Source organism: Prinia subflava, chromosome 1 (genome assembly GCF_021018805.1).
Source record: "Prinia subflava isolate CZ2003 ecotype Zambia chromosome 1, Cam_Psub_1.2, whole genome shotgun sequence".
In the NCBI taxonomy this organism is placed as follows: Eukaryota; Metazoa; Chordata; class Aves; order Passeriformes; family Cisticolidae; genus Prinia; species Prinia subflava.
This window is the reverse complement of record NC_086247.1, coordinates 29,915,849-29,942,747: the sequence shown is the minus strand read 5'-3', so window position 1 is coordinate 29,942,747 and position 26,899 is coordinate 29,915,849.

The window sequence follows — 26,899 nt, the reverse complement described above, 5'->3', positions numbered from 1 at the left end:
TTAAAATTATATGAAAAATATATACTCTTTGCATTCTTTTGGGTTAAATACTAGAGTGAAGAAGATGTGATATGGTTCCAATTTTTTTGGTCCAGCTTCTCCCAAATACTCATTCTTCTGTCGGCTTCAGAAGAACCTTCAAGTATCCAAAAAGATAATTTCATATATTAACATTCTAAGGTTTAGAAAGTAGATTTTCTGCAAGGATATAAGCAACCAGGGATAATGTTTTTCTTCCTCAACTTGTATTGATCTTCAGTAGGAACTGAGAGTACTTCTCACTTTACTATGCCTGAAACAAGGGAGGCCAGAGGAAAGAGGAAAAGAAAGGCAACCAAAGAGGAATTAAGGAGATGATTAAATAATAATAAAAAACCCACAAACCAAAGGAAACAGCAAACAAATGAGACAGAAAAGCAGAAGTAAATAAAAACAGAAAATGTGCAAAAATAGAAAAAACAGGAGAGTTTAAAATTAAGCAAAAGACACAACAAAAAAGCAGAAGTCCAGTAGAGGCTTGGGGATTGTCAGCACAAAAAATGGAACAAATGGGGAAAAAAGGAAAGCAGAGAAGAGAGCAACACAGGACAGTAAGGACAAAACCATGAAGACAAGAATAAAGGTGATAAATAATAGTATTTTTCCACTTATAACTCCCCTCAGAGAAGTTACTACAAACAGCATATTGCACAATGATGTAGTGATAAGTATCAAAGGTTTAATCACTTTTGCAAGAAAAGTAAAATATGAGTCAATTCTTTTGTTCAGAACCAGATGCTAAGACCAAGTATGTACTATGTTGTCACAAAAAGAACTGCATAAGTTCTATAATTTGCCACTGTTCACAACTTTAATTCAAGGTAGTACATAGTATCCAGTATGTGTTTTGGTGGAGAATGGTTTAACTCACAATAGCAGTGTTTGGGTTCCTGGTGGGACATGTTCTGTTGTCATTATTTTCATTTACTTTCTTTTCTTTCACACCACCAAAAGACAGGCCTCACTGACTTATTTGGAAAGCTTTCACCTTTACAATCCTCTCAGGAGAGCTCACAAAGCACTATCCCAGGCCATCAGGTAACAAGACACAAACCTGGTAAACAGTAGTGGGACACTAAGGGAGAAAATTTGCTAAAGCAAGGGCCCTGTTGGAAGGGACATGGGTTTTCCCACAAGGTTCTAAGAGAGCTGTACCTTCATTTTATCAGAGATTAAGCAGGTACTTCTCTTCCCTCTTCTTGCTTTGGTGTTGTGCACTTTGCCTCCTTCCAGAACCCAAAACCACTGCTTTCCAGTATGGCCAGGCTCTGAAAAGAGCACATATAACAGAGCTCATGCTTGAGCAGCTGGATTAACTTCTAGATTATGGGAGAGTAGTGGATATTGTCTGCCTGGACCTCAGTAAGGCTTTCAGCACTGTCTGCCATAAGATCGTCAGGGACAAGGTAGTGATGTATGGGCTTGGATGAGCAGACAACGAGGTATATTGAAACCGGATTAATGTCCAGGTGGTCCAAGTGGCACAAAGTTTGGTTGGAAGCCAGTAAATAGCAGTGTATCCTGGAGTCAATACTGCATCCAGTCCTGCTCAATGTCTTTATTAATGATCTGGATGATGGGGTAGTGTGGCCTAGGCAAGGTCATTGATGATACAAACTTGTGAGGAATGCCTGATGTGCCAGAGGCTTCTGCTGCCATCCAGAAGGACTTAAAAAGGCTGGAGAGATGGGCTGACAGGAACTTCATGGAGTTCAAGAAGGGAAAGAGCAAAGTCCTGCACCTGTGGAGGAATAAATCCAGGCACCAGTACATGCTGGGGGCCACACAACTAGAAAGCACTTTGGGAAAAAAACCTGAGGCTCCTGGTGGACACCAAGTTGAACATGGGCCAGCTTTGTACTCTTGTGGCAAAAAAGATGTGTGCTACCCTGGAGTGCATTAGACAAAGAAGGTCAGGGCAGGTGATCCTTTGCCCTCACTAGTGCCCTATCCTGACCTGATGAGTTCACACCTGGAATGCCAGGTTCCTTTCTGAACTTCCCAGCCCAAGAGACACATGGACATACTGGCTATACTGGCCTTACCAGCTAAGGGCCATGAAGATGATTATGTGACTGAAGCATAGCTCCGTTAAGGCAAAATTAAGAGAGATGCAGCAGTTCTACCTGCAGAAGAGAAGGCTCATGGGCAACCTTATCAAAGTAGATAAATACCTGAGGGGAGGGTACAGAGAGGACAGAGCCAGGCTCTTCTCAGTGGTGACCAGTGACAGGAGCAGAGGCACACACTGAAACGCAGAATGTTCCCTCTGAACATCATGAAAGTTTTTCACTGTTAGGGTAACTGAGCACTTGCACAAGTTGCCCAGGAAAGTTGTGTAGTCTCCTCCTTGGTGACATTCAAAAGCTATGTGAATAGGATCCTGGACAATGAGCTGTTTGAGCAGGATAGTTGAACCAGCTGATCTCCAGAGGCTTCTTCCATCTTCAGCTATTCTGTGATTGTGTGGTTCTGTGCAAATTCTTTTCATTTTTCCCTTTTTCCCCCAACTTGCTTCCTCAATAGTGATAAATGTCTTCTTTACCTTACCTATCTTGACCTTAGTTACAGCCTTCAAACTACTAAGCAAGTTTACTCTTACAGGTGAAAAACCACTCCAAAGAAAACATGTATTTACAAAAGTTAGTTCTCAGAGATAAGTGACTTATTTCTGAATATCGCTTCTTCTTTTATTCTAAGTCCAAGAGATTTGGGTCTTCCCAAAGGAAAGCTGCTTCAGATGTTAATCAGCTTTCACATCTTCCTTTTCTATGCCTATCTTCTGTCTCGGTTTAAGTATCCATTTAGGCTGTTGCAGTCGTAAATGGCTTCAGTGATGCTCTGCATTAGTCCTGTTTTGCCCCTATGAATCACATTGCAGGACAGTATGCACCCCAGGTGTGGACCCTCTGGTTTACAGTACTTAGGAAAATGGGTCTTCAATCAAAATTAATTGAAGTAACATGTGACATTATCAATGGTTGTTTTGTTTTTTCTCTAAATTAATGCTGTTCAAATATAAAAATTCTGTAAAAGTACAGTAAATTTTCTGAAGAAGGCATGAAGCTAGTGATCTTGTATGCTAACAGCTTATAGATTGGGCACTCTGTTTCATGATGTTAAAACTATATTTTAAACACAAGTTGTCTCTCTTACATATGTTTTAATTTAAATATGGAAGGTATGGGCTATGACCTTGTGTGCATTCCAACAGTTGGATGTTCCTAAATCAAAAGGCCAGCCTACTAACAAACCGCCTAATAAAAATATTTTTAGGGAAAATAAGTCAACCATGAAGACAGGATGCAAAAAAATTGCCTATTATACTACAAAAGCTAAAGATATTAGTTGGAAAAACATAATAAGAATTTTAAAAGGACTGTTAAAGTGGTAAATTGTGAAGCTTCAAGCCCCTTTGTCACGAAAAAACAGAACCTATTTTATACCAATTTCTAATGGCTTCTGTCTTAATTAAACAATTGTCATTGTCCTCAAAATTCCATCTTTCAATGTTTCAAAGATTGACTGCTGCTGGCTTGCAGCCTTCCCCCTTCTTTCATAGGGCACTTTGGAAGGTGGTCTGCTTTGACATGTACGTCATCAGACGGAAGAGGGGAAGCAAAGTATCAATATCAGAAATGAGCAATAGCAGGAAAAGTGTGTGGCAGGAAAAGAAAACATTAGAAACAGTTTGGTGTCCTGAAGCACAAAAAAAAAAAAAAAAAAAAAAAAAAAAAAAAAAAAAAAAAAAAAAAAAGCCAGGTTGGAAGTACAGAATCTTACCCAGAGAAACAAAGAGGAAAACATTCACTCACTGGGCAGTTTTTTATCAAAGAAATAACATGAGAAAGACTGCTTATACCGACTTTTATGAGTGCCTCAAGTAAGAATTCTGGGTCTGAGATTTCACAATCTTGCCTACCTTTTGACTATGACTGTAGAAATAAAATAGAGTTCAAAGACAGGCAAAACTACAGTTAAAAAACATATATCCAGTCTTATCCAGCTCATAAAAAACTTCCTCAGAAAAGAATGTAGTATTTCCATTTTTAAGAGAAAGGGTGATTTTTGGGAAGTAAATAAAAAATAAGCGTAAGACTCATATTTAGGATAGAAACCTAAGGTCCATCTTCAGCTACAAAGAAACCAGAGAACTTCAGGCAGAAGTTCTCTACAGGCTGCTTCATTTAGGACCCCACTGTGTTTATGTACTAGTCACGGGATTTCCATAAATGTCCAGGATTTGGCTCATACTGTTTCTAGAGACAATAATACAACTCCCATTAATTTTAAAGCAGACAAGCTAAATCAATGCTAAGAGCTTTTAAAAATCTTCTCCTAAAGGTTTTATATGACATTCTCCTGCCACTTAAATTATACCAGGCATCACAAGAATCTCAGGTTGCATTCAATAATTTGTTTGATGTAGAGGTTACTCTGTTTATTTTAAAATAACAGCGAAATTCCCAAATGGAATAAAAAGTTTAACTGGTTCTTTAGCTTTTATTGAATTCTTCTTAGGATGTCAAATCCTGTTGTTTGAAGTTCCGCAGAATCAATGCACACTATTTTGCTAACTTTTTTTTTTGTTTCCAGTCTGCTTGGGTTCTCACTCACAAAATTTCACTTCCAGGTTCAACTTCACTTAAACATTCAGGGTGAATTTCAGCCAAGTCCACTAACTGTGATCTGGTTTATGTTAAAGTCAGCCCATAAACTGCTCAAAACTGGTCCGGGATTCTTTTGAAACTGGGCCTAAGGTCTGTGTAAAAGCAAACTCAAGAAAATGTTTTGATGAGCCTAGGTTCAATATTCCAAAGTCTATAATGAAACCTGAAACAAACCAAATTCCAATTTGTTTGGAGCTTCATACTAAGAGTGCTGTATTGGTCTGTCAAACTGATGACATTTTACCATAACTATAACAGTGAAAGATTTTTCTTCCCATAATTTCCCCCAAACCCCTTGGCTGCTGGAAACAGTAATGTATTACCATGGATACAAATTACAGTGTGGGGTGTGAGGAAGAGAGTGGAGGTTACAGTGTATAAAGAGATTTCTTTGGAGTTGGAATTTGAAACAGTGAGTCAGACAGCACAAGATTTTTTTTTTAATTCAAATACATCCTGATCATAGAAATATTAATTTTAAGAAGATGAGCTAAAATAAATTGCATTTGAATTTGTGTGTCTTTTGTTGTGTCATTTCTTTTCAGGAAAGTAAAGTGAAAACCTTCATATATTTATGTGATTTAGTTTTTATCAATTTTTAAATTAGTGACTTGATTGTCGCTATTTTTTTCCTTTCAGCTGGAAAGAGAGAAAATTGGTGACTTGTCCACTACTGAAATTGTCAGGTTTACATATCTCTGATTTGTCCAAGGCTGAGTGCAAACACATCCAGGTGCTTCACTGTTTTGAAAACAGAGCCAGCCCTCACTTCACCATCACCATCACCATCACCATATGCAACAGTGAAAAAGAAGCCGAAAAAGGCAATCTGAAAAGTACAAAGTGAGCCTTGGCAGAAGTTCCAGAGGAGCAACTTGGCCCTCTTGTAAAGGATCTTGCCCTTCTAAAGATGTGGACAAGTAACAAGAGAGCCAGAGCGTATTCCCTGGACTAGTGGTTTCCACTAAAATTCTCCAAACCAATTTATTGAAATAATATAATGGAATAACCCAAGTAAAATCTATAGGAATGAAAATGGTAAATTTCCACAAAAGTTTTCCAGAAAGCCTTTGCTACTTGGGAAGAGAAAATTTAAAAATTGCATCATTTTGAAACACTTGAATCCTTTGCATTTAATTATATAGGAATCACAAAGATATTTTTCTGCTATACTTTCTAAGCTAGTTCAACCCTATTTAAATATTATTTTCTGCTCCTTCTACAGGAGTGTTTTTAAAGTGATCAATGAAAAGGGTTGTGCAGAGTCCAAAGAAAAGAGAAGGATCATGTGACTCATTCTGCCACAGTAAAATATTTTTATTGAAATATTTGCACATAATTAAAATATTTTTTCTCTATACTTGTGGTATGATACTTTTTGTCAGGGATGCTAAAATATACTTCCCAAAGAGAGAAGCCAATTAATATCCAGAAAAGTCCTAGTTGTGCTCCCACTGCATCTGGTGACAAAGCCTGCCCCCATCTTCATGACAGCAGAATCTGTCCCAGAATAATTTGCAGCAAATGGAGTGATTGAAAAAAGAAGGGTTAACAGGTTTATTTTAGAATTAACTTTTAGTTCAGTGAAGATTAATATGTCAAGCTGAACACTAAGTAGAGGTCAGTGCTAAAAGACCACCACACTAATCATGGGAATGTGTTGGAACAGACATTGATGTGTTGCAGCAAATGTTTCTGGAGGAAAGCAGAGTGTGGTTTCTCCCCAGCTGCTGGCCCAGGGTAGCTCCCAAGCCCTGCAGCTGCATCGCCAGCACTCCTCCTCCCAGGCTTTCCCTCCCAGTCACAGTCTCCCCACAGGCTGCCTTCTTCCCTGTAAAAGCATCCCAGATTTCACCAGCACCACAGTCCTGCCACCGTCCCTCTGAGAGCCAAGGTTCCTTTTCTCCTTTAAAGAAAAATATGCAGCTTCCAAGTATCTTTAGGAAATAGTGAATGATGTTTTTTTAAAAATAGGACAGAGTTTCTTTTTTGCATTTTATTTTCCGCATCATATTTTATGTGATTTTTCATGCCAGTAAGTCCTCAGCATGACAATTTTTAAAGAATAAGGAGTCATAACTGAATGGAGAATATGAGGGCCCAAATAAGCAATACTCTCAAAATGAGGAACAGAAGGATCCCTGAGCCCTGAAGACAGATAGCTCTGCTGCAAGGCAAAACAATTCTACTTTTGCATTGAAAAGACACAGGTCTGTCACAGACCTTAAAGCTGCATTTGTAAGGGATACAATACACTTTTGTTAAGGGAATTAATTTTTTGTTACTTACACAACACAGCAGTCCCGATTTTTTCTCAATGCACCAGCTGCTTCATTGTGACATAGCCATGCAGTCCATGCACTGATCAGCAGCTCCCCGACCAAAGTTGAGTGTTAAAGGGAAGAGCTCAGATGTTCCTGAGTTCAAAAAGTTTCGAAGACACATCATCATTCACAGCCAAATCAGACTCCTGTGTCTCAGTTCTGTTCAGATCAGAGGACACAGATTTATTCTACAGTTTTATGGAATATTTTCCAAATTTGGCATTCCTTCTGTTTCACTGTATCTCCTGAACAGCTCCTCAGTCATCTCCTTGGCACTTGAAATGTCCACACAGGGAGAAGGAGAGAGGTAAGGGGTGAAATATTTCAGTCAAGAAGGGTTGAGAGGATCCTGGGAACCACCGTCCTTTCAGCCTGGGGCAAATGGCAGGGAAGGTCATGGGGCAGATAGCCTTGAATGCCATCCCATGGCACGTGCAGGACAGCCATGGCAGCAGGCACAGCCAGCCCAGGGGTGCGCTCCAGTTGCAGAATGATGCAGGTCAAGCATCAGGTCCTGCTTGACCAGCCTGGTCTCCTTCTGTGACAAAGTGTCCCACTTAGTGAATGATGGAAGTGCTATAGACATTGTCTACCCAGATTGTAGTAAAGCCTTTGACATAGTTCACCACACCATTCTCCTGGAATCCTGCCTGCTCATGGCTTGAAAGGATGCCCTGCTTACTGTGTAAAAAAATGGCTGAATGGCCAGTCCCAGACAGTGGTGGTGCCAGCTGGCAACCAGTTACAAGTGATATTCCCATGGCTCAGTGCTGGGTCCAGTCCTGTTATTATCTTTGTCAGTGATCTGAGCAAGGGCACCTCAGTCAGTTTGTGCATGACACCAAGTTGTGTTGGGAGTGTTGATCTGCAGGAGGGCAGGACAGCTCTGCAGAGGATCTCTATGGGTTGGATTGGTGGGCTCAGGACAGTTGTATGATGTTCAACACGACCTAGTGCTGGGTCCTGAACCGGGGTCACACCAACCCCATGCAGAGCCACAGCATGACTAGGAAGCTTCCCAGCAATGTAGAACCTAAGGGTGCTGGTCAACATTGGCTGAACATGAGCCAGAGTGTGCCCAAGTAACCAAGAGAGCCAATGGCATCCTGGCTCATAGAGGCAATAGTGTGGCCAGCAGGACCAGGACAGGGATTGTCCCCCTGTACTCAGCAGTGGTGAGGCCACACCTCAAATCCTGTGTTCAGTTTTGGGCCCCTCACTACAGGAAGGACATCGAGATGCTGGAGCATGTCCAGAGAAAGGCAGTGGAGCTGGGGAAGGGGCTGGAGCAAACGTCATAATAGGAGCAGTTGAGGGATCTGGGGGTGTTTAGCCTGAGGGAAAGGAGGCTCGGAGTGGACCTTATCCATCTCTTCTGCCATATAACAATCAATAAGACAAGAGGTAATGGCCTCAAATTGCACCAGAGGATGTTTAGATTGGATATTATAATACTTTCTTCACAGAAAGGGTTGTCAAGCATTGGAACAGGTTGCTCAGGGAAGTGGTAGAACCAGCATCCCTGGAGGAATTTAAAAGATATGTAGATATGTCACTTAGGGGCATGGTTAGTGGTGGACTTGGTTTTAGTTTGATGCTGGAGTCAGTCTTAAGGGTCCTTTTCAATGTAAATGGTTCCATGATTCTAAGTGCAATGAAACTTGAAAAAAATATGTAAATCTGCAAATTGCTCACACGGAGGTGTTATATCAGAAATACCTAATGTTTTCTTTGACACTCAAACTGCCTGCTCTGAGTTGGCTGTGTTGTTGTAAAGTATTAATTGCTACAAAACCCTATAAAATATTTTCACGTTCATAAGTATACACACCGTTTCCAGTGTGCCTTAAAATTGCATAAAGGAAAAAGAAGAATGTTTTTACTCTCCCACCTATTAAATTTCATCTTAAAAATCAGCAGGATTAAAAAATCAGCTGATTATATCAGCATCCCTTTGTCCTGGGGTTGTTTATTGGTGTTATATCCATACCTAGGGGACAAAGGACTCCTAGCTTGTATTCTGCAAAATAGAGGTGTGCATGATAAGCATAAAAAAGCAGGACCACTATGGGGTAGTCGCTGGAATTGAGAACAGCAGCATATTCATTTAAAGAAAACTATTTCATCCACTATTCCCTAATATACAGAGCAGAAGTTTGGAGGTTCTTTCATAAGACTCTTGGCTTTAAATAGATTTACACACTTTACACAGCTCGCTAAGGCTTGGGGATCCTCCAAAGCTGCAGGTTTCTTCTGACAGCTACAGACAGATTTTAATGAAACCTGCTGAAAAGCACAGATATGGAGGCTGACAACCACCAAGAGGCAAAAGGGTAGAAAGCAGAACTTGCATCTGCAAACAGTCACGCCTCCAGAAACACAGACACATAGCACAAGAGCAGCAATATTGATTATCAGATAGCATTTGACACCGTAAACAGATAAGCTCTTAGGCCAAAGTTGTTGGTTATCACGTATGTATCACTACACACTACTTTAGCTTTAATAGTCACTCTGACAGAGAGATGGAGTGAGGCAGACAATCAGGTGATTTTCAAAGACAGAGGGAAAGGTTCTAACCTCTAACACAGTTGACAACATTGTTCAAATCTTTCCTGACCAAAACAACCCCAAAAAACCCAAAACACAAAACCAAAAAACCCAACTATGAAACCTGTGTGAGACATCCCTCAGGAAACTACTGAGTCCAAATAAAAAAATCCTTTTGAATGAACAGTGGAGGCTACCCTACCATATACTAAGGGAAATAAGAAAGCAATTAAGACACCCTTGTTAAAGAATTTTTAGCCTGTCAGCAATACACGTCTTTTGTTCTTCAATATTTTAGGTTAATAAAATCAAGGCCAGTTTCCTTAGAGATGCTGAAGCTATTAGGTATCAGTAAAACTTAATGTACCACAGGGATTCTGTAGGAAAAAAATGCATTTAATTGAGTGTTCAGAGCCAGAGCCACCCACTGTAAGTATATCCTGGCAATTGAGATGTTATTATTGCCAAGGCTCTACCATATGATGATATAAATACATCTTTTCTGAATGAGAACACTGAATACATGGGTGAGAAGATGGCTGCATTCCTTAAAAAGAAGGTCTGAAAGTCTTCTTTTGCACTTTGTCATTGCCATCCACCAGAACAAGTAGTGTCATTAATGGGATTACATTTCTAACGAATTCATAAGTGAATCTAGTAAAAATGACTTTTTAGAATGAGAGATATTCAGCATTTCCTTGTCGAAATTTGCATTTCTAATAATGTGTCTGTCTAAATGGTATCCTTATTATCAGTCTTTCAATACTGTGTTCAGTTCTTGTGAAGAAACAAAGACACTCAAGTCCTTTCCTCCTGACTTCATTTCTCCTCTCTGGATGAATGATGTATGAGCTTTTCCAAATGCTTTCAGCATATGAGGGCTCTATTTAGCTGCACACTGGAAGTGTTGAGAGTGAATGAAGACAAAGAAACCAAAATAGCAGCACTAAAAGTAATTCAGATTCTGATTACTGATCCAAATTAGACTGGACAAAGTAGAGAACGGCAAGGTTTTGATATGGGCTCTTTAATAACAGTGAACTAAAATAAAATCCATATTTATTTGAGGTGTTCCGTGCTCTACAGTCAGATTCTTGATTTTCAGTACACAGAACAAAACCTGATACAAACCTAAACTCCTCAGGTTTAGTTCCAGGTTATTGATCTTCACTCAAAAACTTCTACCACTTAGTAGGGGTACATGAACTGGAGGAAACATTTCCCTCAGGGGACTTACGTCCAAGACTGCAGTTCTCACAAAGGGGTTTTTATCAAGCTTATACACCTATTTCCTTAGGGACTGAAAGTGCACTTTCAAATCTCTTCAGCCTGGAAGTCTCACCTTGCTAAAGAAAAGATTTTGGATAACTAACAGAGCATTGGAAGCCTGACCTCACAAACTGAATACAGAAAAAAAATATTCCCAAGTTTCCCTATATATTTTTCTTCAGAAAAAAAAAATAATAAAAAGAAAAAGAATATTTTTAGAGCTTATAGTAACTTTAAAAGAAGAGAAAATGAAAGTCTTTTAGGGAACAGACTTGACTGTGTTAGACAGGTTATTGTACAATTAGTACTTTTCAAAGTCATGGAAATGCTGATAGAAAATGAAGTCTTTAAAGAATTAAGGGATGGTAGCACAATCAAAATCAACAAGTTTCATGGAAAACAGATCTTGTCAAAGAAATATTAATTTTTTAAACATAATTTCTATTGTTTCCCTTTTTTAAGGAAAAGATAACTTTTACATCCCCCTCACTAATTTAGCACTGATCACGAAGCTTCCATTAACACTACATATTCTGACAACACTATTTATAAGACTCCACAGGGTGTTTCCACCCTTTCCAGTCATCCTGTACCTTGTAGTCATATTTACATTCATACAAAGTCCTTTCATCCAAACTCCTCATCAGTTCTTCCCTATGCTGCTGCTTCTGGAAAGGTGTCTGTTTTCCAGCCTGAATTCTTTATTATGCCTCGCTAATAACTTCCCCCCACTTCCCTGGGGACAGACACACGGACACACATACACTGTAGCCCAACATTGCACATATGAGCATAGGCTTCAGGGGCTTTAGAGCTTCCCTCTGAACAGCAAGGATTATAACCCTTTACAGAAAATGTTGCACTAGGCCAGCTTCCAAACAGAATAATGCCGGATGCTAGTTTTGGATGCCTAAAAGCTCTAATTTTTTTTTCCCTGATACCCTGTGGAATCTTGGTCAAATCCTGTATCTTCTATGTGCATGAAGATGCACCTACGAGAAGAGGAGCAATGGAGATGCAAAAGGGCATGTGATTTTTTAAAAGAATATTAGAGAAAATAAAGCCCATAAATAAAAGCTAGGAGAAAAGACATATTAGGCTTCAAAATAAGGTATGTTGAAAAGGGTAGGGGTCAGCATTGAAATAAATTTGGCTGTAGGCATTTCAATTTCAAGATAAGATATGCTGAGGTGGTTAAGGAAAACTGATTAGTCATTTATATTCATTGGTACAGAATGTTAGCATGAAGAAGGGACATCTAGAAAAGGAGATACAGTTAGCCCACATGTAGCTATTAATGAAAAAAGTGTCTTTCACTTGGAAATCAAATTGGAGTCTGTATCAAGCATCTTCTCTCTGCCCTACCCACTGCTTAACAAGAAATCCCACCTTTTTTGTATCCATCACCTCCCCATCTGATTCCCACTGGCCACATATCTTAATCCTCACAAGACAGGAAGCAGCTTCACATGAGCTATCAATAAAAATAGAGAGGGATTAAAAAAACCCTTATTCTCTGGCCTGGCAAGATTTTGCTAATTGATATTGGATGCATTCAAAAGAAAACTGGATTCCTGCTTGTATAATTTTTTTTTCTCAAAATGCCAAAACCCCATGTTTCAGGAGATAGCCAGTGCCTTAACCTGATATATTTTTGTCAGACACTGCGGAGAGACAATCTGCCACTTCAGACACAGCAAAACCCTGTCTCAGCTCTGAGTGGAGCATGGTTCAGAGGGAACAGTGACTTTAAGTACAGAAACACTGCAATCCTTCAGCTACATGGAAGTATCTGTGGTTTGTTGCATCAATCCAAGGTTTTTACTTGCCTGTGCTCCGAGGCCAACGAGCGAGCTGCAGATTTGTGCCAGTGCCTGCTCACGGGGCTTTCCCTTCCAGCCTGGTGGCAGCAGCACAAGTGTCTCAGCAGCTGTTTTCCTGGCAGGCCCCAGAGGATGAAATTAAAGACACTCTTTAAAGTTTCAATTTTTTTTTTTTAAATGCAGGACTTAAAAGCCATGCATTTAACAGAACATCTGCCATCTGGGCTGTGATGCAGAGTGTGCTGAAGTCATGCACCCTTACAACTTGAGCCAGGCCTCTCAGATCAGAAGAGACTCTGAGTCCTATTTCTTCTATGGGTCAAGCATGGATAATAACACACAAACCAAAAGAATTTGTAGACAGTAGCAAACCCAAGAATTCACACCATGGCAGTGTGCTTCTGCTTGATAAACTATATAAGGGGGACCCATGTTTACAGAAGGTATAAAAGCAGAGTTTAGGGGAAAGGAAAAAATATATGTGGCTTTCCCCCTCTTTGGCCAAATGCAAGGAACTGAGGTATTGCTTTTGCTTAATTAGCAAAATCTTAACAGACCAGTAGGTAAAGGGATTTTCTACCCTGTTTTAGCAGCTAGCTCCCCTATTTTGTCATTAATGTGACACAGTGCTGAAACAGCTTTACAGTCAGAAGAGGAATACAACAGAAGGACTCTTCTGTCTTTTAGCAATGAATTACTGAAACATAAAGATCTGCACTATTAAATTTTCACAGAATGAGCCTGTGAGTAATACGACGCTAAAGAAAGCTTAACAAGATCCAAGGACAGCATCCAAGGTTCCCTCCTGTGAGACAGGCAAATTTCTCAATATTTTTTCCCCCAAATTTCAAATATACTTTTTGTTAATAACAAACTATTACCTGGTGTCTAGATGTTTTTTTAAGTTCAGCATCTAGGTATCATCTCTGGTTTGATGACGGTCACAAGCAGAACAAGCTAGTGACATGTGAGATCAGTAGAAAAAAAAAAAGGCAGGGAGTCCTCTGTATTCCTACTTACATCTGAAGGCCTGGGTGTTCATCTGTTTTGTAACAAAGAAGCATAACTGGTCCTCAGTATGCAGCATGCCTGGGAAGTGCCAGGTCAAGTTGTGTGTCAAGTCTTTTAAGACCTGGAAATACAGTTCTGGTTTTGGAGGGAAAGTATGCTTTCCAGTGACAATATTTGCCTGCTCTTGTATTGGCCAAATCTTCCAGAAAAACTCATGTATAGAATTTCTGAGACTACAATGCTTTTCTAGGTTATTTTTATATGAAGAGATAATAAATATTTAAGTGGGTCAGACCTACCAGTTATTAATGAGAAAGCCGAAAAAGCATTCACTTTTCTAGCCTCCTTTGCAAGGGTTAATCACACATTTCCATAACCTGCTTACATAGCTTTCCTTATATACCATGGATGACTCTGGAAGGTCAGACTCACAGAATCCTGTATGCACAGACTCTAAAGCCCTGCAAAATACACATGACTCACATCTAATTGTTAGCATTTATCATTTTTATATTCCAAGTATACTCAATAAAATGGGATTTACTCTGTTGATGCGACAGTTGAAATATCTTTTGCTTAGATGTAAGCAAGAGGTTATGATTGCTCAGTTTTCTGATTGGTACAGGCACATTACAGCACCATGTTTCAAGTATAGAGGTGTTACAAGGGAATAGATGATAGAAGTCTTTTGAACAATAACTTTGTATGCATAATATATACAGCACTGTATACACACACATGTGCCCTCTTGAATTCTAATATGAAAATGCAGTCATATCCAACACAAGCTTGCTCTAAAAAATGAGGTGGAAACACATTCATCTAATGATGACTGTGTGAGAGAGTCACAGGTTAAATTTGCTCACTAGTTTAGTAAGATGAAAGAGTCCAAACTAAGGAGGGTTCCCTGGGCTAATTCACAACAGTCGATCAGTTATCTGTATTAAAAGCAAATTAAAGCAAAAGAGAGAATTATTATAATAAATATAAACTACCTTCAGACAGAAGAAGCTATATCAAAATGACTGGGAAGTAGGAGAGAATGGGTATGATCTACTCCTTTCATTTTACTTCAATTAGTTATATACATTCTTCATCCATTTGTTATAAATGTATTGCAACATTTTATATAAAAATGCTCACCAATAGCTGCTGGAGCTGTTGTCTAAACTCATAGCCATTTTATTCTGAGATGTGTTTTCCATACTCATATGTGTTTTCCACTGCTCATATCCATTAGCATTTGAAGACTAATTACCACAAATTCTGTATCATTGTGGGCTGACTAGTTCCCTTCGTATTTCTTTCAAAGACAGAAAATGAGCAATGTGTGTGTATTTGTGGGCGTGTTTACACTGTTTTCTTTGTGTTATTTACACAGGGAATCGCTGAATAGGCTTTCACTCATTTGGAAGGTGTATGTCTGGGCTCTCAGACACGCACCCCGGAGCCTTGAACCAGTTACCTCCATACTGCCTTTTGGCCAGGCTCGAATCTCAGTCATTCCCACAAGGTGTTTGCAGTGTTGAGCTCACAACACCTGAACACCCTCCAAAGAGCACAAGAGCCCACGTGCAGAGCCTGCAGCCTGGCTGATGTTTACAGTCAGGGTCCCAGCTGGCAGGACAGTGCAGGCACGCATGCTATGAGTGCAGCCTTTCCTTATATGCATGCATTACCTAAGCAAACAAGCTTATTTACAGAAGTTGCATTTGGGTAAGGCAAGGAGTATTCATCACGTCAGATTTGTCCTTCACAGCTGGCTCCTGTGGTACAGGATAGACAGACAAAGACTTTGCCATGACATCTGCCTGATCCTTGGATAAACATGGCTGTGAACACATGTGCTCTTTCTGCTTCTCTGTTCGTATTAAGGCAGTGTATTCACCTACAAAACTTGTGTGACCATTACGATTCAGTCTGCTTTAAGATGCCTATTTCTGTTTAAGGAAGAAATTTAGTAGGAGGAAGAAAAAAAAAGCATTTATTGTACATTAAGAAAACAGAAACAGTGAGTAGTGTTTTCCCAGGAAAAGGAAATGCTACTGCTTATTTTATGGGTAATGGTTTCTCAAAGTGAGTATAAAAACCTGGCTGTACAAAAACCAGTATCAGCAACACAGCAGCAAAAATGGTGTATTCTTTTCACTATTTCTGACTAAGGTCTTATTCTTGTGAAGAAAACTGTAAAGACAGAGACTTGCATTCATGTGCAGCTCCTACTGAAATAAACACAACTTGAAGATTCCTTTTATCCTAAGGACTAAACTCTCCCTCCCTCTGGAAACTGCATAGACAATTCTGCTATGTCCTCTTATTTTACTCATACCATGCTAATAGAGAAAATGTTCTGGGCAAGCAGATATCCTCCCTTATAAGTAGTTTTATTACAACACATCCCATGATTCAAACTGGGCATATTAGACAATGTGCTGTGCCAAATCAAGCACTTTTTTTTTCCAAGGAGAAATGGGCAAGTTCCAGGACTGAGCACAAATCACTTTCTGCAAGTATGCAGCAGTCTGTCCCCAGTGCTCGGTTACATTTGGCCAGAAAGATTATAGAAGTCTTTTGTTTGCCTGGATGGATGAGCATCCAGTTTAAGATAAACACTTGCACATTTGAATTTTCATGTGAGAATACTTGCCAATATAACTACAGATTCACTTTCTGCAAATACAGAGGCAAGGCAGCCTGACTGTAAAATGCTCATGAAATTGTACGTGTGTATCTGAAAACAAGTACAATTAAATATGAAGGCAAACCCACTGCGGAATATTCGCTATGTCTGTTCACCTAGATGATTTTCTCCAGTAAAGGACCATGTGTGCTTGTGATCCTATGGAAAAATATTAGTTTTATTTTAATATTAGGTGAAAGAAAGTACAATCATCAGCTTCATCTGAGAAAAACTGAAAGAGACAACCATAGCTGATCATTAGCAAAAAATCTCTAAGCCCCAAATTAAAAAGGCTGGTAGATAAAATTCTGTTTCAGCCTATTAGGTTTCTCAACTTCTTTTTTGTCCTTCTTTCTCCTCAGATCAGCTTTCTCTTTTCCAGGGCCCAGTAATGGGTTAATTGCATGCAACACATGTTCTTGTAATCAGTGAAGTTTGTTTTCTTCTATGTGCCCTTTTAAGGGGGAACTCGCTTGTCTTCTCTGGTGTTGGAGCAGTCAGAATTTAATTAGCAGCCAGAAACGTCGTTACTGAAAGATTCAAACCTGAAGCAGATAGTTCCCAAATGTGTGACTTGTAGTAAACTGAACTAACCCAGCACAGACTCAGGTCCTTTGGGATGATCTATTCGCTCCCAAAGCTTCAGGATGGAGAGAGTCACCAGCTCTGCTCCTCATTATTGTTGTCTCGGCTTACTGCCCTAAAGTGAGGGGTAGTGGGAGGATGAGAGAGGTGCTAATCCACAGAGCAAAATACAGAAAGATTTACACCAGAGCTGAATAAATATGGGTAAAGGAATGAACCCAGTGTCTTTTTGAACCAAATCCTCTGTAAGTAATTTGCTTGATAAAACACAGCTCACATTTGGGCGGGGAGCTATGTTAGCAGACAGAGTGGAAATAGCATTAAACCTCCTTTAAGATGGTTTGCATAATGTCAAATAGGTTAAAGAAACCCTGCTTCCTAAATTAAAACCATATTACTCTTAAAGGAAAAATTTACTTTGGACAATAGTAGTGGAAAGAATGACTATATAATATAACTGTAATTAATTATTCACACGTGAACAGCATATAATGTTTGTGATTGCCCAAAGTGTGTAATGTACATAGGGAAGTAATTCATGTGTGCTTTTGTATTGTCAGTGCCATCAAACAGTGCCAAACCAGGGGAGGAACAGGGAAGCATGTGTTTGGACTTTATGCACATAGGAAGGCCCATTGCAGCTTTAGACAGATCTCCAGGAACATGTGTGTCAGGTCAAGAGTTCTTCAAGAATAACTGCTTGGCTCATCTTTGCAAACCTGTCCCCCAGCAGCCTCCCCTCCCTCCAGGGGGAAAAAACCCCCTCCAATTCCAAAGTGTGGTTATCTTCAGGGCACCTTACACGGAACAAAAACACCTAACTGAAACCAGGACCTGGACCTGCCTTTGAGGAGAAAGCAAAGATTTCCAAGCGCCGGTCTTCCTCTCTTGATCTCATATACTTCTGTTGTTAGTGAAAACTGTAAAACAGTATTTACAAGCTTCTGCACAGCATGAGGCTGCCCGTCTGCAGCACGGAACCAGAGAGCTGGTTCTCTATACAACAGTGCAGCCTAGTGGCTCCCCACAAAAGCTCTTCAGCCACAAAGCCGCTTGGCATCTCTCGCTGATATTTTAATATTTGGAAAAGAGTACTTGCATCAAACGATCTTGTTTTACACACTTGCCTATGTTGTTAGCACAGACACGGGACAGAGCATCACAGCATCACAGAACCTCAAAAATGTTGGCGTAGCTCAGTGGGCTTTGGGAGGGTAAATGGTGGGCTGGCATTGGTTGCACCTCGCAGGCTATTACTCGAGTTGCGTAATTTATGCAACTGGTTTTGATTAAACTAATGTGATTATTCACGCGTGTAAGGATTTCTCTCTTGCTTAAGGGTTACTGGACCAGTCCCCAAGTCAGAAATTCTTCGGCAAGCTGTCATCAGTACCAAAGCAGGGCTACTGACAGGCTTGAAGTCATCTGCTTTAAGCTAGACGGGTATTTATTGCAAACTGTTGTTAAGTTTGCCCACAATTTTTGGAGGATTTCAGATTCAAAGGATAGGGAGTACTGCAAGGAATGCAGTAATGACAAATATCACAGTGTGGTAAATTACATTAAAAAGAAAACGTTGTCTAAATAAAGGTTTGATCCAAAGCCCATTTAAAAGTCATTGCAGGAAGGGTGCTTTACACGTTCTGATCTGCCCATTAGAGAAAGGCAGGGGGGGAAAAAAGCCTCATTTAGTGCTGACACAATGTTTTCAACTCAGCCCATTTGTAATAAGATGCTCTTTAGCCAAATCATTTAAGTCATTTGGAAATCATTTAGAATTCTCTTTCAGAGCAATTAGTAAAAAGCTAAAAGCCTCAAATGGTTCTTTGTGGTAGTTTCATAATTATTATTTTAAACCAGAAAATATCACCTTAAAGCTGAAAAAAACTGCTACTGAAAGTATCTGTGCGCATTCTGGAGATCTGAGGGACAGAGAAAAGGTGACCTTTTCCAGATCTATGCATTCCATATAACAGTCTTTTCCTGTCTCCCGAAGAACACACTGGGGAGGAAATCATTCACTATACTTGTTTATATGAGATGTTATAGTAAGAATTAAATGTAATTTAGTAGGACAATAAAATCTTCTCAAGTACTGATATTCGACACAGTATTGTTGTGTTTGGGGTGGATTTGGGGATGATTAAATGAGTAAATCACACAGATCTGAAACATTTTTTTTACCTCCTCAGATGGCATCTTGATCGTGCATGCACTGTGAACACCAAAAGCCTATAGGTCAGACCTGAAATTATAGCTAAAACTCAGGTCCTGAGGTACATGGACTGTTTATATCGATGAAAATTTATGATGTCTATACCTTAAATCCCTGGCCTCTCTTTTACATTGACTTCTTTACTATTTGCTGCTTTATTTTATGGTGATCCCTTGCCCTCTATAAATATATCACGGTTATTTAACCCTAGATCCCAACCACAGTTTTCAGTATTTCAGGAGGGATCTATTTGCTACGTAGTCTGCTACTGGGGGTTTCATAATCCTGTACATTAACACCTATTATTTCATTGAAGTCAAAAATTTTCAACTATTTTCATCTCGTCATTTAACTTGATGCTGTTTGGTATTACAGCCAAGAACAGAAAACTGTGTGCTGTTTTTCTAAGATTATATTGAGGTACAAATCTTCTTTAATCTCCTGCAGTGATTGAGTTATTTTCTATTAAATATTTATCAGTGGAAAAATGAATAAATTTAACTGTAATAAATTATAGTTTGGCAGACTTAATTGCCTATTGTTATTTTTTAAAAAATCAGCCTTATAAAAATCTGACCTAATCCTAGAAACATGCCATGGAGTAATTAAAGTTTTCTGTGGGGATAGACTGCAATAATTATCTTGTTTTGACTGAGCTTCTTATTATTTTAGCCTGAAAAATAAAACTGAAAAACAGGAAAGGCATATAGATTTGCAAAACCTATTGTCTGATGTTAAAATTGTTAAGAAAATATGAGTCAGTATTATGCAAATTCTGACCTAATCCCAGCAACATATTGGTAGGTAATTGTATTTTTCTTTAAAAGGGGACAGACCCTACAATAATTATGCCTTGTTAGTGTCCACATTGCTATATTTTTGATTTATGTATTTTTGTGGGAGCTGACAGATAAGCAAGAAAAATTGACATATTATAAACTAATAAAAATAAATAATATCTGAATCTGCCTAGCAGCAATGCACATTGGGAAGCTAAATCAATGCATTAATCACACAGATTTTGAGCAAAGTATAGTTTGTGCTAAATGAAAAAGTGACCTATACCAAACAGAGCTAAATATTGAAATCTTAGCACTACTTCTGTTTGCACCTGCCTTAATTCCTGAGGTCAAAAAATGTAAGAATTTGACCTATGTTATTTTTCTGATTATCCTGTGCAATATTGTAGGACAAATTTGTACCCTGCTCATCTTTCTTATGATTTTAATAACCTTCCACCTGTTAGATCTGCCTTGTTCCCCAAGGAAAGAAAGAATTGCCTTTAAAAGAAAAATTTGGTTAGCATCTCTCTCTCTCTCTCTCTCTCTCTCTCTCCCTCCCCCCTCTCTCTGTGTTTCAGCATAGCATTTATTTTAGGGTGCTTGTTTACTAAAATGCTCTTGCTTTTCTGTGCAAAAGCATTGCCTGTTAAGTGCCAGAATGGGGAAAAAACAAAAACAAAAACAAAAACAACAACAAAAAAAAAAAAAAAAAAAAAAAAAAAAAAAAAAAAAAAAAAAAAAAAAAAAAAAAAAAAAACACCCCACCACATAATTTTGATATCCAGTAACCACTAAATCTGGGAGTTCTGCTCTAGTGCACCAGCATTGTGGACAAATTGACAATGTAAATATTACAGAAAAAAAAAATTGTAGGGTTGGGCAGAATCTAACAACTGATATTGTCTAACACAACTGGTAGGATATTGATAAACTGCTCACAGCATCTCCCTTGCTGCAGGTTTTTGCCCAGATAATCTCATCACACCGACATGGCTGGGCCAAACCCACATGTTAAGAATATCACCAAAGTTAGCAGCCTGAGCCTGAGTTTTTCTGTGATTGCAATTTGAATCTATCAAAAGAAATTATCACACAGTCATGAACAAAGGATATACAGATTTCATTGTCTGCTCTTACACTGTATTGCAAATGCCACTGCTTGTCATCTGTGTTGGTATTTCCAGAGTAATCCCTTGCTTTAAGGGCTTTAAGCAAGGATTGCAGAAGCTCGGCAGAGAAAAAGGAAACATGGTCTAAAAACCGCTCAGCTCTAAGGCAATTCCCTCGGCAGTTTCCCAAGCCCCAGGTAAAGCCCCATTCCTCACACACTCCCAGGTCTGCTCCGGTTGCTGGGTCTGGAGCACCTGCAGCCTTGCTCCTTGTAGCCAGCTGAGCTGGGCACGAGCTGGGGCTGCCCACAATCCCAGAAGGTGACACTTCCCAAGGACACCAACCTGACCTTCTGTCAGCAGGTCATGCGTGTGGTCACGGTATGTCACAGAATCACAGAGCAGCTCGGCTTGGAAAAACCCCCAAGATCATTGAGTTCAACCATTAACCCTGCACCACCATGTTCACCACTAAACCATATCCCCAAGTGCCGTATCTACACGTTTTCTGAACCTGTCTTGATAAGCCCCTGGAGGGCTGCTTTGTGCCTGCTGCTGCCATGCAAATGCATTTTATTTAGTGTGTCATCTCAATGAAAGAACTGAGGGAGATCAGATGACAGTGCCAAGTGATCAGCTCAAAATAATAGACAAAAAAACCACTAAATAAATAAATAAATACAGAGGAAGTAGGTTTTCACACAAAAGCATTTGGTACCATTCTTGAGTTAGTTTCAGAGGTGAAAACCATCCAGCTGACCCTAGATACACTGACAAGCAAAGAGCACTCAGTGTTTACATTAATTCAAGGGGTGAACAAAGTCACAGGAAGACTATCAAATACCATTAAAAAAAAAAAAGACTAAGTGCAGATATACAAACATAAAACCATTTTCACTCAGATACATTATGTGTACTTAAACATATATTTGGCAAAAGCAAATCATCTCAAAGAGGTGCTTTAAATCCTTCCTGGACTTTGCTGTTTCCCAGTGGCTACCCTACTTCATCAACATATTTGGTATATGAATCCCAGAGCTAAACATTTTTCTGTCACAGCAAAAATGCAAGCATGAAGCTCAGAATTAAGGACTTCATGTCTCCTTTGGTGATATCCTTGAGATCATGGGATAATGATCACTTCCATCACATTACTAAAGGAATGTCCTACTTCAGAGTCTTTCATCACGCACACTGCAGTGTAAATCAGAGAATGTTAGGACATGTAAGACAAGAACTGTTCCTAAAATGTCCAATACAAAAGCAGTTTTCACCTGGATTTCTGCAAAGAACAGCTAAAATAATATAATTGATCTCATTAATTGAACCTACTCAGAAATCTCATAAAAATATACCAACAAAGGTCACCCAGTGCCTCCACCCTAAAAATACATTGTGTACCTATAGAATCACAATTATCTTCTATTTTTCTATCATTTCAACGCATAACACCACCAGTGCCAAGACCTGTTTGTTCCAAGACAAGGGAGAAAAAGGAATCCATGTCAGCCAATCATGGGTCTAAGTGGGAAGAACCCATAGGCTTCCCCACTGCTGAACTGTGAAGTTGCTTGTCTGATGGAAAGGATGGGAAAAGTTTTATACCCTGAGCAGAGCAGCAGTTGGAGCTGCGCTCTCCCAAAAGGATATGGGACTTGGAGCCTGAAGCCAGTATGAGAGGGAAGGAAGAGCAAGAACTGCTAATGGAAAGACTCCTGGCATAGGCTTCAGCACCTGTGAGAAGAGGTGATGAAGAAATAAATATCAGACAACTGTAACAGTTTTAACAGCTTGGTTCTACCAAGAGGGATGAGGCACATCCCACACAGCCCTCAAATAAGGATTAACACAGATTTGAACAATAAATTCTAACATAATGTAACACAATTTTAAGTTTAGGAAACCAACACCAAATAAATTACACAATTAACTGCTAATTTATTAACGCTGATACTGTTCTCTGTCCCCAGTACATACAAGGTAGCAGCTATTCTGCCTGGGTGATGGGACATTCATGCTGGTGTTTAGGAGTCCCTGGTGAGGAAAAACATGTACATTATGGCAGAACAGAAATGTACATTTCTGACTCTAGACACCTGCAAACTCCATGTTACTTATCTCAATATGTAAATGTGCTTCCTCCAAGCCATTGGCCATTAGAACCCAGTGCTTCTGGAAAGCAAAACTTTGTGAGACAATTATAATAAATACCTGCATTAACAAATGAAAGTGAAGCATTTTGACACAAGAATATCCTACATAATCTGAGACAATTTGGTCATGGAGCTGTTTATAGCAAAGCATTAAGTTTAGCTATAACAGCAGCTGACTTGTTCTCTGGAAACTCTATTCCCTGAAAGGCAGCATTACAATTAAAGAGTGAAGAGTATTTTAGCTGACATAGCATTCCTGCTATAGGCACAGTCAATCAAGGGAAAGGCCAAAGCAACAGTCAGATAAAAGACTAATAAAGCCACGAATGACAATAAAAGTCCACTGAAAGCTTTATTAGACTGGTGAACACCTAGCTCAGAACATAAAACAGCCCTTGCCCAGAGTAACCCCCAAACCTTTTACCACGGCTTGCAATAGATGTCACACTGTGCTGGTGAGGACCCTGAAAAGCATAACAGGCACCAAAAAAATCAAGGCCCAATCAGGACTGCAAATAGACTAGTATGCTGAGTAAGTTGCTTTATTGTAATATTCTGTGATAGAGGCTGGACCTACTCCTGAACTTCCTGGGAACAGCAATTCCTTAGCTACCTTTCCTAATCTGTAGATCTCAAATTACCTTGAAGAAATGAAATGTCACATTTTTCATTTTCCAGGAAAGGAAGCTGAGGCATAGAGGGATGTTTTAACACTTCATTATAAATTTCTCTTATGTAATGTAACCCTCATATTATGGAAAGGTGTTATGTGGCCTAAGCAAATTCATGTGCATATACATTTTTAATGTATTTCTGGATATCCCACAAGTTCAAGCTTCAAATTCTTATTGTCAGGACATTCACATGTCAGTAGCTTTGTGTCAACAAAAACAAGTAGGCTGCTTTCTTGATAATAATAGGGACATTTTTTTAAAGGAAAACATGATGCAAACACTAAATGTCATATATTTCCTTATAGTTATAATGGTCCTGTGTCTCAAAAACCTGTTCTAAGAAACTGGCACACAGTAGTGTGTCATTATATCCCTTAGACATGTAGCTTTAGTAAATATTAAAGTTTTTGCAAGATTAATACTGCAGCAAGCTGAATTTGTTTTGTGTTATTAGAAGCACTCCCAGTAGAAGGAACACTGCCACACTGAGCAATATTTGAATGCAAGAGAAAAAGCACACGTATGAAAGCTAAACCACGTCACAGCAAAATATTCCAATATTCCAATATTCCTGCACCAAAAAGGTGAATGGCACAATGGTGATGTAACTAGGGACTCTAGTAAAGGGATAAAGAGACTGGCATTCGTGATGATAGATCAGAGTAACTGGGGATCCTGTGTTTTGCATGATGTGCACTGTTAATGTATATGAGCTTAGAATAATGAGGCATTTCAGCATTCTTTGAACACTTCTGCCAAATCAGAGCTCATGACAAGTTGTCTTCTTTGCAAAATTCATGCCAAGATCTGCTCCTAAAAGCTATCATGTGTTGAGATTTCACCAAATTTCTTTTCCACCCTGTAATACCTCCTCCAACAGTACCACAACAGGGTTTGTATGTACCCAGACACAGGCCCATTGTGTACCCTTAGTTTCACCTGACCGTGATCTTGGCTGCCAATATGACCTCACATTGCTGCAGATATTCTCAATTAAAATCTATTGGTTTTTTGCTGAGTGAGAAAAAGATGCACCCAGCAAAACATCAACCAAAGTAGATAGTACAAATATGGTCAATTTATTCTAGTGGGAGCTAATTCTGAGAAGCACAGCCACAGCTGAGTCTGCACCACTTTATTCTGAGGTTAGAGATTGTTCCTGGGTTCAATATTTGGCCTTACTCACTTTGTAGTTTTGAAGCACCCAGGGAACCCAGGAAATAAAATGTGTGTCAGGCTGTCTTTGGATCTATGCTCCCCAAGGAAAATTGGCAATTGGCAGTGATCTTTGAACCACTTTGGTTTGGGGTTTTTTCAGTCCTATTATATTTCTCCAGCAGACTCAGACTCCTAAGGACCTTACCTGCTATTAGGCAAATTCTATGTTAAGTTGTTGGCCCTTGCTCTAAATATTCCCTTTAACGTGTCAGTTAGAGGGGCATACCTGCAATTAGAATTGCACAATTATGGTAAAGAACTGAGATCATAAGGCCCACTGTGCAAAAATGTGGGAGACAAGAGTCCTTTCCCAAACAGTTTGCAATCTAAATAAAGACAGACCTCAAAAAGTAACAGAAGAAGCATAGAAAAATGAGTGGACTTGCAAAGGGTGTGCAGCAAAGAGTCTGAGCTAAGATTAATACCCAAGGCTCTTGACACTAATTTTTTTTCTTAATTTCACTTAATTAGATTCTACTAATTCTGAAAAAGTATGGCAAACATTCAAAACAGGTCTGGACCAAGTTCTGAGCAACTAGCTAAAGGAGGCCCTGCCTTGAAAAGGGGGATGGGACCCCATGACCTTCAGAGATCCTAACCTCAGCCATGCTGTGCTTCTGTGAACATTAATAACTCATTTTATCTTTGAAAACACGTACTTTTGCCCAAATTTAAACTGGTAAACTTGAATAAAAATCTTCATATTTCTACTATCTTAGGTTATATATATATATACACACAGTGTGTTTTTCATATATTTAGCAATTGCAATAAAAAACTTCCAGCAATAATCTTAGCATGTTCCCCTTTTTGAAATTTAATAATGTAGCAAGGAAAGGAAACATCTGACTTTGAAATTATAGCAAAATAAAGCAGTTACTTTTGGCTTCCAAATATGATAGGATCATATAAAACATCTGCAAGTCATTGGTTTGAGCAAAGATTAGAAGAAAAAAAAGTTCTAGGATATTATGTATATGTACAATTCATTTGGCCTTAAGTCCAATTTAAGCAGCATGCAGTCCATGTACCTTGGCTTATAACGAGTTACTTTAATGCACAAACAAGGTGAACACTGTTCAGACTAATACCTGTAGAACTTGCTTCAGCTGGCACCTGCTAAGCACTACACATTCTGAAAACATTCTGAAAGCATTATTCCAAGTGCTTCAAGAACTTCTGAACACCTTTTTAATATGCAGCTGTTTTCACATGATGTATAAATTCTTCAAAAGGTCAATTAAATTCCCCAGGTTTTATGCAGTTTGTTAGATTTGAGAGCAGGGGTGCTGAAGGGGTGTTAAATAGCAAGAGTCTGGAGACAGTCTGTTTATTTATGACACAATCAATTAGTGCTTATTCTCTTTGCACAAGGAAACTGTTTCCAGTTTAAAGAATAATTTAAGAATAGCTTAAAATATATCTTACATTAGAATGTGAAACAGGGGCAGCTAAGGGAAGATTACTATTACCGCCTCTGTTTTTTCCTTTTGATTGTTGCTAAAGAAAACCTGAGTCATGAAATAAACCAACACAAATGCTTCCATGGGGAAGAGAAAGCATAAAGTCTTAAATGAAAAAAAACCCCACCAACCTATTAAAAAACACAAAACAAACAAACAAACAAAAAACCAAAACACAAAAAACAAAGAAACAAACAAACAAAAACAAAAAGAGAAAGAGAGAGGAAAAGAGACAGGTATCAAACTTCTTTACAGAATCGAACAGCATTTACTGTCAGCTTTCACACAGCTCAGATCAGCTGTGAATAATCCCCACCCAACACAAGATGTAGGC